Below are 11,472 nucleotides of genomic sequence, written 5' to 3'. Positions count from 1 at the left end.
TGATTGGGAGAGCTGGGGTGTGTCTCAAATGGCACCCTATTCCCTATTAAAAATAATGTGTGTACTATAGGGAATAGGGTGCCATTTGGGAGGCAGGCCTGGCCTGGAAGTGCTCTTTTAGGATCCAACGTCCACTTGCACTCTCTGTCTATGAGGCTGGCTACACTGTTTTTAGTTGTGTCCTCTGTGAATTGAGATGATGGTCTCATTGTGTTTATGTTACATTCTAACTGCTATGTAAAAATACAAATTCTGCTCTTAGGCCCTGTCTTTCTGCTACTGTACATGATGACTAGCATTTTCTCTACCTAGCCATTTGCTTTATGCTGTTTYTGTTATTCTACAGAGAGTGGTATGTCTGCCGTTTGTTTATATGATTTCCCTCCTATTTCATACCATGCACTTACATTGTCAATAACACACTTTATCTCTCTCTCTCTCTCTCTCTCTCTGCTGTAGCTCTGAGTCGGTCAGCGATGCCCTTCGGCCTGATGCGTAGAGAGCTGGCGTGCGAGGGATACCCCATCGAGCTGCGCTGCCCTGGCAGTGATGTCATCATGATTGAGACGGCCAACTACGGCCGCACGGACGACAAGATCTGTGACGCTGACCCCTTCCAAATGGAGAACGTGCAGTGTTTACCTTTGCCTTGACAGGCCATTCAAGGAGGATTCAGTCATTCAGGGAGGGGTTACGTCTGGGGAGGTGGAAGGGATGCTCGGAGGTGGGAGTGGTGGTGGTGTGTGTGTGGTGTGTGTGTGTTGTGTGGTGTGTGTGTGTGTGTGTGTGTGTGTGTGTGTGGTGTGTGTGTGTGTGTGTGTTGTTGTGGTGTGTGTGTGTGTGTGTGTGTGTGTGTGGTTGTGGTGTGTGTGTGTGTGTGTGTGTGTGTGTGTGTGTGTGTGTGTGTGTGTGTGTGTGTGTGTGTGTGTGTGTGTGTGGTGTGTGTGTGTGAGTGAAGAATATAAGAAGACATAGGAACCCAGAGTGGGTGTGTCTTTCTGTCCTGCTTGTTTTTTTATCTTATGTGCTGTTAGTGTGTAAAGTGGAGTGCATGCAGTATGTGTGTAGTGAGATATGGTGTTTGGTGTGGCTCCCGCAGCTGCACTCTGGCTGTGCTTAGCATCTGCCTCCTCATAGAGCTGATCAATGCAGCCCTCTCCCTGCTATCCATCACACATGTAACGGAGGGAGAGGTGCTACTGGTGAGATGGAGGGAAGCGCAGAGGAGAGAGAGATGGACAGATCTGGAGGAGGACAGGGGATTGTGTGGGATGGAGAGATGGAGAGATCTGAAGGGTTGATGTAGGGATGGAGGGATGGGCACGAAAGGGAGCGGCTAGAGTGAACCACTGATGGGGAGATAAAAGAAAGTGCAGCAGTGACGTGGAGAGAAATGGTAGAATGAATACGGAGAGAGAGAGCAAAGAGAGAGCAATAATGCTATAGCTGGATAGAGGACAAGAGAGGACAGAGGAGGCAGAGGAGGACAGGGAGGATAGAGGAGGACAGAGGAGGATAGAGGAGGACAGAGAAGGATAAGAGAGGACAGAGGAGGACAGAGGAGGACAGAGAGAGAGGATAGAGAGGATAAGAGAGGAATAGAGGATAGAGGAGGAACAGAGGAGGACAGAGGAGACAGAGGAGGATAGAGGAGGCAGAGGAGGACAGAGGAGGATAGAGGAGGACAGGGGGATAGAGGAGGACAGGGAAGGGGGGGATTATGTACTGAAAAGGGAAGTGTGTGTGCTGGAGTATGAGTGTGTGAGGGAGCATACATTGAGCTGTTTAGATTATGTTGGTGTTATGTGGATATTAATGTTCCCTGCCTTGTGTGCGTTTCTGTGTGTGTGTGTGTTGTGTGTGTGTGTGAGTGTGTGTGTGTGTTGTGTGTGTGTGTGTGTGTGGTGTGTGCGTGTGTGTGTGTGGGTGTGTGTGTGTCGTGTGTGTGTGTGTGTGTGCGTGGCGTGCGTGCGTGCTGCGTGCGTGCGTGCGTGCGTGCGTGTGTGGTCTTAGCAGCACTAAGTCCACCCCATTCTCTCACCTTTAATTGCTCACACTCACAAGCCATCGGGGGAGGGAGACTCTTACGGCACTCTTCCCCCTCTTCCTCCCTCATCCCTCTGTCGCCTCATCCCCTCAGGTCCAGCTGTCACATGATCTAGTCTAGTGTGAAATGACCCCCTTCCGACCCGTTCCCTCCATCTTTAGCCCCAAGGACATGTTTCTGCCTCTTCTCTTTTGTCTCTTCTGTCATTCTCTCAATGTCCTCATTCATGTTTCTCTCTCTCTCTCCTCTGTCTAGCTTTTTTCTCTGTTCCCATGTTTCTCTCTCTCTCTCTCACTCTCAATTCAATTTCAATTTCAATTCAATTTCAATTTCTACAGGTACGGTGGGTCCCCCGTGGAACGGTTGAGCTAACATAGGCTAATGCAATTAGCATGAGGTTGTAAGTAACAAGAACATTTCCCAGGACATAGACATATCTGATATTGGCAGAAAGTTTAGATTATTGTTAATCTATCTGCACTGTCCAATTTACAGTAGCTATTACAGTGAAAGAATACCATACTATTGTTTGAGGAGAGTGCACAGTTATGAACTTGAAAAGTGATTAATAAACCAATTAGGCACATTTGCGCAGTGTTGACACAACATTTTGACCAGAACTGCAATGGTTCATTGGATCAGTTTAAAACTTTGCGCATACACTGCTGCCATCTAATGGCCAAAATCTAAATTGCACCTGGGCTGGAATAATACATTATGGCCTTTCTCTTGCATGTCAAAGATGACGGTACAAAAAAACGCATGTCTTTTTCTTTGAATTATCTTTTACCAGATCTAATGTGTTATATTCTCCTACATTCATTTCACATTTCCACAAACTTCAAAGTGTTTCCTTTCAAATGGTATCAAGAATATGCATATCCTTGCTTCAGGTCCTGAGCTACAGGCAGTTAGATTTGGGTATGTCATTTTAGGCGAAAATTTACAAAAGGGGTGGATCCTTAAGGTGCTTTATTGGCATGGGAAACATATGTTTACATTGCCAAAGAAAGTGAAATAGATAATAAACAAAAGATAAATAAACAATACAAAATTAACAGTAAACATTACACTCAAATGTCATATTATTTATTTATACAGTGTTGTAATGATGTGCAAAAAGTACAAAAGGGAAAAGAAATAAACATAAATATAGGCTGTATTAACAATGGTGTTTGTTCTTCACTTCACCCTTTTCTTGTGGCAACAGGTCACAAATCTTGCTGCTGTGATAGCACACTGTGGTATTTCACCCAATAGATATTGGAGTTTATCAAAATTGGATTTGCTTTCAAATTCTTTGTGGGTCTAGGTAATCTGAGGGAAATAAGTGTCTCTAATATGGTCATACATTTGGTAGGAGGTTAGGAAGTGCAGCTCAATTTCCACCTMATTTTGTGGGCAGTGTGSACATAGTCTGTCTTCTCTTGAGAGCCAGGTCTGCCTTCGGTGGGCAGCCTTTCTCAATAGCAAGGCTATGCTCACTGAGTCTGTACATAGTCAAATATGTCCTTCATTTTGGGTCAGTCACAGTGGTCAGATATTCTGCCACWGTGTACTCTCTGTTTAGGGTCCAATAGCGTAAWTTTTTTTKGGGTAAATTCTTTCCAATGTGTCAAGTAATTATATTTTTGTTTTCTCATGATTTGGTTGGTTCTAATTGCGTTGCTGTCCTGGGGCTCTGCGGGGTCTGTATGTGTTTGTGAACAGAGTCTTCTCCAGGTTCATCTCTCTGTAGGGGATGGCTTTGTTATGGAAGGTTTGGGAATTGTTTCCTTTTAGGTGGTTGTAGAATTTAACATCTCTTTTCTGGATTTTGATAATTAGCGGGTATCGGCCTAATTCTACTCTGCATACATTATTTGCTGTTTTACATTGTACACAGAGGATATTTTTGCATAATTCTGCATGCAGAGTCTCAATTTGGTGTTTGTCCCATTTTGTGAATTCTTGGTTGGTGAGCGGACCGCAGGACCTATCACAACCATAAAGGGCAATGGGTTCTATAACTGTATTCAAGTATTTTTAGCCAGATCCTAATTGTATATGTTGAATTTTGTGTTCCTTTTGATGTTCTCTCTCTCTCTCTCTCTCCTTCTCTCTCTCTCTCTCTCCTCTTCTCCTCTCCTCTCTCTCTCTCTCTCTCTCCTCTCCTCTCTCCCTCTCTCCTTCTCTCTCTCTCTCTCCTCTCTCTCTGTGGGACAGGTGTTAATTAACGTACCCAGGTGTGTGTCGTGGCAGGGTCCGATGTGTTCCAGACCCCTGCCCAGGGACCTACAAGTACCTGGAGATACAGTACGAGTGTGTCCCCTACAGTGAGTACCCAGACCCCCATCTCCACACCCCTTACCCCTTCCCCACCGCCCCATCCCCCTTCTCCCCACCTAACCCCTCTCAGCCCTCTCAACAACTGACTGGCATTCACACCAACACACACACAGACTCTCTCTCTCACACACTCAGCCACACACACAAGACAGACAAGAACCAGACTCAGACGACACAGATCACACAGTTTGCTCGCGTCGTCTGCGGGTGCTTGGCTCGTCGTGCTCGCTCTTCTTACAGGTGCAAGCGACACACCAGGGACAGCGGCTGACACAGGGCAGCGAGGCAGACGACGAACGACCACCACACAACACAACCTGACACACACACACAGCAAACCACCGACAGCACACACATGCACATAAACTCTTTCCTTCTCCATCGACAGTGCAACGCTCCAGAGGCTGAGAGAGATTTTCACATGGGGAAGGTGCTCCACAAACACCATGGCAGATAAGCACTTCATACAGCGAGTACAGCGAGGGGTCAGCCTTTATTGCCGATCATAGCGGTAACACACACCACCACACTCACACACACGTTCACCCCTGGGCCTGCTAGTTTGCTTTATCTGGTGCCAAACACCTTAGTAGTCCCTCTGATTTCCAATAACAATGACAATTGGCCGCAGTGAGACTGGGAGGCAGGAGAGTGTGTCTGTGTCATCATGCCACAATGGGAATGTTAACACAAACAGCAAAGGGCTTATTTTAGACCACATGACCCTGAAGATGTGCGCATTTCAATATCCCCATGGTAACTAGCTGCCGGCTTCCTCTGGTGCTGCTCACATCTCCGTGGCAGGTGTGACATACACACACACACACACACACACACGTACACACACATTACACACTCGCTCTGTTGCTCATACACACGTACAAACACACACACACACACATCCACAAACACACGCAGAAACACACACCCACATCACACACTGTCTCTCACACACTCTCACTCAAACCCTAAAGCACGCACACACACAAGTACACAAGTACACAAGAACACAGGCAGACAGGGTGAGGATTCTGGTGTTGTGTGGAGCCTCAGTCATGTGAAAATCTCTGCTCAGACAGTGTCCCCTCCTCCTCATGTACTATTACTCTCAGCATTGATCCTCTCACTGTGCAGGAGTATTCCGGGGGGGCTGCCGCCTCATCCCCCCTCCACTGGGAAGAGACAGAAGTGTGGTGTGTGTGTGGGGGGGGGGGCTTGATTGATGACTATGGGAGGGATGAAGGGAAGATGTGGGTAAAAGATACTCTGTGGGTGAATGTCTATGTTTTTTCCTTCAGGGAGCCGTGAGTACAGGAACTGAAGAAAGTAAAACCGACATCAACAACTCCCTGACCTCTTCTCTGAATTCTCACACTCCTCTCTTCCTCTCAACATATCTCGATGTCAATATCGCCTTTTTTCATCTCTCCTTCTCTGTCAACCTTCTCTCTCTTTGTTTCATGCCGTTCTTCTACAACTCTTTATCCATTGGCACATTTCTTTCACTCTCTCCATTGATCTCATCTCTTTCCATCCCTCTCTTTATCTTCCGCTGTTGCTTTCTGTTTCTTTGCAGGTTGTAGGAGTTGTCCCAACACTCCACTGTCACCGGTAGGAGTTGTCCCAACACTCCACTTTCAACTGTCCAAGTACAACACAAAGTGCAGCAGGGCCTCCAGACCTCTAGGGGAGCTGTCCTACCTGGCTGGCTGTGCCCCTTTAAGATTACGATGAACTCTGACCCTCCTCTGCTCGGTGCTCACAGGCCCTCAGCTAACCTGCCTCTAGATATATACTGTAGTTCAGGGTTGAGTCTTGTTACCATCGCAACAGTAAAAGTTATAACTGTGACCATTGCTGTTGGGGAAGAGTTTCTAGTCTGTGTTATCTTTCTTCTTCTTTTGCCCTGCAGCCTTTGGGTGAGATCATGTCCTCTTTCAGTGTCCTCTATCATCTCTCTCTGAATGTAGCCCTGAGATGTGAGTTGACTTGTTGTGGTGGTCAGGTTGGCTGGCCCCTGGTTGCTATGTTCTACTTTATGTGGCTCTCCTCTGGTGTTGTTTTGTTGTTAGGTGGTGATCTGGTMCTGGGTTATAAATAAATMGTTTCCTCTTCCATCCTCTCTTATTCTCTCTTATTCYAGACCAGACATTTCCCTCTGACTGTACACAGGAGCCAATTGAAAGTGATGATTAAAWAGCTGCTGACTTGCAWTTTTCCTATTCGCGTCTTCTATTAAAGAAGCTTGTTTATTGGATCTGAAGGAAGGAGGGTGGAGGGTTATGAGAAAATTGGAACCTGATCGCGTCGTGATGAAAAGTCTTAGCTGTCTGAAGTGAGAAAGACGAGCCAATTAGAGCAGTCCTYCGTCAGTCTTCTCCTCTCCCTCAGGGATGGGCTGTGAGCCAGACCAGACTTGCAAACACACACACATACACGTTAGTTCTCCCCACCCGCGCCGCATTCCGCCGCACCACGTTACGTGTTGTCGGGCTCTGCCACCAGAATATAAATAGATCCTGAGTGAATTAGATTCAGTGTTACAGTCCTCTGAAAGAGATTGGTGATGGAGAGTGATCGCGTTAACGCCGTGCGTAATTGAAACGACTCCAACCACGGTAAAGGAGGTGCAGCGGTTTTTAGGGTTTGCCAATTACTACCGGAGGTTTATCCGGGGTTTTGGCCAAGTGGCGGCACCCATTACCTCACTGCTAAAGGGAGGGCCGGTGTGTCTACAGTGGTCGGCCGAGGCAGAGGGAGCTTTCAACCAGTTGAAGGCACGGTTTACTGAGGCTCCCGTGTTGGCGCATCCGGACCCTTCATTAGCGTTCATAGTGGAGGTGGATGCGTCCGAGGCTGGTGTTGGAGCGTGCTATCACAGCGCTCGGGCACGCCACCGAAGCTCCGTCCCTGTGCTTTCTTTTCTAAGAAGCTGGGTCCGGAGCGGAACTATGATTGGGGACAGGGAGCTACTAGCTATGGTAAAAGCCCTGAAGGTGTGGAGACACTGGCTTGAGGGGCCAAGTACCTTTTCTCATCTGGACTGACCATCGCAATCTGGAGTATATCCGAGAGGCCGAGGAGACTGAATCCGCGTCAGGCGAGGTGGGCCATGTTCTTTACTCGTTTTAGATTTACGATCTCCTTACCGACCAGGTTCCCTCAACACTAAGGCCGACGCGCTGTCTCGTCTCTATGACACACGGATGACCGGCCCATCGATCCACTCCATCCTTCCCGCCTCTTGTCTGGTGGCTCCGGTGGTATGGGAGTGGACGCCGGACATCGAGCGGGCGTTGAGGGTAGAACCTGCGCCGTCCCCAGTGTCCGACTGGCCTCAGGTACGTACCGCTGGGTGTCCGTGATCGATTGTATCGGTGGGCTCACACATACCTGCTTCGGGTCATCCGGGGGTGGAGAGGACAGTGCGTGGTCTTAGAGGGAAATACTGGTGGCCCACCTTGGCTAAGGACGTGAGACTCTATGTCTCCTCCTGCTCGGTATGCGCTCAGAGTAAGGCTTCCTAGGCACCTACCGAGGGGGAAGTTACCACCCTTCCGGTTCCACAACGGCCATGGTCTCATCTATCGTAGATTTTTTGACGGATCTTCCTCCATCTCAGGGAACACTACCATTTTGGGTCGGTGTGGATCGGTTCTCTAAGTCCTGTCGTCTCCTCCCATTGCCTGGTCTCCCTACGGCCCTACAGACTGCGGAGCGCTCTATTTACCCACGTCTTCCGGCATTACGGGTGCCGGAGGATATCGTATCTGATCGAGGTCCCAGTTCACGTCCGGGTATGGCAGGGCGTTTATGGAGCGTCTGGGGGTCTCGGTCAGCCTCACCTCTGGGTATCACCCGAAAGTAATGGGCAGGTGGAAAGAGTGAACAGGAGGTGGGTAGGTTTCTGAGGTCGTACTGCCAGGACCGGCCAGGAGAATGGGCGAGGTACTGCCCGGTGGGCCGGAGTTGGCCCAGAACTCACTCCGCCACTCATCAACGAACATGTTGCCCTTCGAGTGTGTACTGGGGTACCAGCCGGGTCCTGGCTCCGTGGCATCAAAGCCAGACTGAAGCTCCTGCGGTGGAGGAGTGGGTTAGCGCTCTAGAGAGACCTGGCGAGCGGTCCAGGACTCTCTCAAGCAGGCCAGTGAACGGCAGAAGAGGAGCGCTGACCGCCACCGCAGTGAGGCCCCTGTGTTGCACCAGGGGACAGGGTCTGGCTCTCGCCCGAAACCTGCCCCTCCGCCTGCCCTGCCGGAAGCTGGGGCCGCATGTGTGGGGCCATTTAAAGTCCTGAGGAGGATAAACGAGGTGTGTTATAGGTTACAACTTCCCTCTTATATCGTATTAACCCCTCGTTTCATGTGTCTCTCCTCAGGCCGGTGGTAGCTGGTCCCCTGAGGAAGGTGAGGTACGGAGGTCCTCCTCCCCCCTCTTGACATCGAGGGGTCCCCGGCGTATAGGATACGAGCCATTCTGGACTCAAGACGCCGGGTGAGGGGCCTGCAGTACCTCGTGGACTGGGAGGGGTACAGTCCGGAGGGAGAGTGCTGGGTACCGGTGGGGGACTATTTTGGATCCGTCCCTCTTGGAGGACTTTCACCGCCTCCATCCGGACGCCCTGCTCCTCGCCCTCCGGGTCGTTCCTCGAGCCACGCGCGTCGGGAGGGGGGTACTGTACGAATCCCGCCGAGGATGGTGCCTCTTCCGTTCGGGCGGCGCTCGGCGGTCGTCGTCTCCGGTCTACTAGCTGTCCACCGAATCCCCTTTCTGTTTTCCTTTGAGTTGGTCTAATTTGTTTCACCTGTGGTGTGTTTAGGTTAGGGGTTATTTAAACCCAGTTTGCCCGCTGCGGGCTTGTTTTTCTGTTTCGTGTTGGTGGTGTTCAGTAGTGGATTTCTATGATACATTTTTCCTTGGACAGTATCTCTTTACGCGCCCAGTGTTTTGTGTGGCGTCGCCGTATTGTATGTTATTTCTATAAAGGAAATAAACATCCACTTGTTGAAGATATTCCTGCTCTCTGCACCTGACTCTTTTATTCCACCACTGGAAGTGTTACAGTAATTAATAGAAGCCCAGTTAGTTTCCATTAGGTTTGGGATGAGGTGACCCTCTCCTGGTAATTAATAGAGGCCCAGTTAGTTGCCACTAGGTTTGGGATGAGGTGACCCTCTCCTGGTAATTAATAGAAGCCCAGTTAGTTGCCACTAGGTTTGGGGAGGTGATCCTCTCCTGGTAATTAATAGAAGCCCAGTTAGTTGCACTAGGTTTGGGATGAGGTGACCCTCTCCTGGTAATTAATAGAAGCCAGTTAGTTTCCATTAGTTGGGATGAGGTGACCCTCTCCTGGTAATTAATAGAAGCCCAGTTAGTTGCCACTAGGTTTGGGATGAGGTGACCCTCTCCTGGTAATTAATAAAAACCCAGTTTAGTTGCACTAGGTTTGGGATGAGGGTACCTCTCCTGGTAATTAATAGAAGCCCAGTTAGTTGCCACTAGGTTTGGGATGAGGTGACCCTCTCCTGGTAATTAATAGAAGCCCAGTTAGTTTCCATTAGGTTTGGGATGAGGTGACCCTCTCCTGGTAATTAATAGAAGCCCAGTTAGTTTCATTAGGTTTGGGATGAGGTGACCCTCTCCTGGTAATTAATAGAAGCCAGTTAGTTTCCATAGGTTTGGGATGAGGTGACCTCTCTCTGGTAATTAATAGAAGCCCAGTTAGTTGCCACTAGGTTTGGGATGAGGTGATCCTCTCCTGTAATTAATAGAAGCCCAGTTAGTTGCCACTAGGTTTGGGATGAGGTGACCCCTCTCTGGTAATTAAAAGAAGCCCAGTTAGTTGCCACTAGGTTGGGATGAGGTGACCCTCTCCTGGTAATAATAGAAGCCCAGTTAGTTGCCACTAGGTTTGGGAGAGGTGACCCTCTCCTGGTAATTAATAGAAGCCCAGTTAGTTTTCATTAGGTTTGGGAGGAGATGACCCTCTCCTGGTAATTAATAGAAGCCCAGTTAGTTGCCACTAGGTTTGGGAGTGAGGTGACCCTCTCCTGGTAATTAATAGAAGCCCAGTTAGTTGCCACTAGGTTTGGGATGAGGTGACCCTCTCCTGGTAATTAAGAGAGCCCAGTTAGTTGCCACTAGGTTTGGGATGAGGTGACTCTCTCCTGGTAATTAATAGAACCCAGTTAGTTGCCACTAGGTTTGGGATGAGGTGACCATCTCCTGGTAATTAATAGAGCCAGTTAGTTGCCACAGGTTTGGGATGAGGTGACCCCTCCTGGTAATTAATAAAGCCCAGTTAGTTGCCACTAGGTTTGGGATGAGGTGACCCTCTCCTGGTAATTAATAGAAGCCCAGTTAGTTGCCACTGAGTTTGGGATGAGGTGACCCTCTCCTGGTAATTAATAGAAGCCCAGTTAGTTGCCACTAGGTTTGGGATGAGGTGGACCCTCTCCTGGTAATTAATAGAAGCCCATTAGTTGCCACTAGGTTGTGGGATGAGGTGACCCTCTCCTGGTAATTAAAAAGAAGCCCAGTTAGTTGCCACTAGGTTTGGGATGAGTGTGACCCTCTCCTGGTAATTAATAGAAGCCCAGTTAGTTGCCACTAGGTTTGGGATGGAGGTGACCCTCTCCTGGTAATTAATAGAAGCCCAGTTAGTTGCCACTAGGTTTGGGATGAGGTGACCCTCTCCTGGTAATTACTAGAAGCCCAGTTAGTTGCCACCATGTTTGGGATGAGGTGACCCTCTCCTGGTAATTAATAGAAGCCCAGTTAGTTGCCACTAGGTTTGTGATGAGGTGACCTCTCCTGGTATAATAGAAGCCCAGTTAGTTGCCACTAGGTTTGGGATGAGGTGACCCTCTCCTGGTAATTAATAGAAGCCCAGTTAGTTGCCACTAGGTTTGGGATGAGGTGACCCTCTCCTGGTAATTAATAGAAGCCCAGTTAGTTGCCACTAGGTTTGGGATGAGGTGACCCTCTCTGGTATTAATAGAAGCCCAGTTAGTTGCCACTAGGTTTGGGATGAGGTGACCCTCTCCTGGTAATTAATAGAAGCTCAGTTAGTTGCCACTAGGTTTGGGATGACA

General features: G+C 48.9%; 1 pseudogene; it reads left to right on the top strand.

Moving 5' to 3' along the window:
* The first annotated feature begins 476 nt into the window (after positions 1-476).
* Positions 477-11,472, top strand: part of LOC112076742 (adhesion G protein-coupled receptor L1-like) — a 38,059-nt pseudogene continuing 27,063 nt past the window's right edge.

This window comes from Salvelinus sp. IW2-2015, unplaced genomic scaffold, assembly GCF_002910315.2.
Source record: "Salvelinus sp. IW2-2015 unplaced genomic scaffold, ASM291031v2 Un_scaffold3977, whole genome shotgun sequence".
NCBI lineage: Eukaryota > Metazoa > Chordata > Actinopteri > Salmoniformes > Salmonidae > Salvelinus > Salvelinus sp. IW2-2015.
This window is presented reverse-complemented; position numbering and strand designations above follow the sequence as displayed.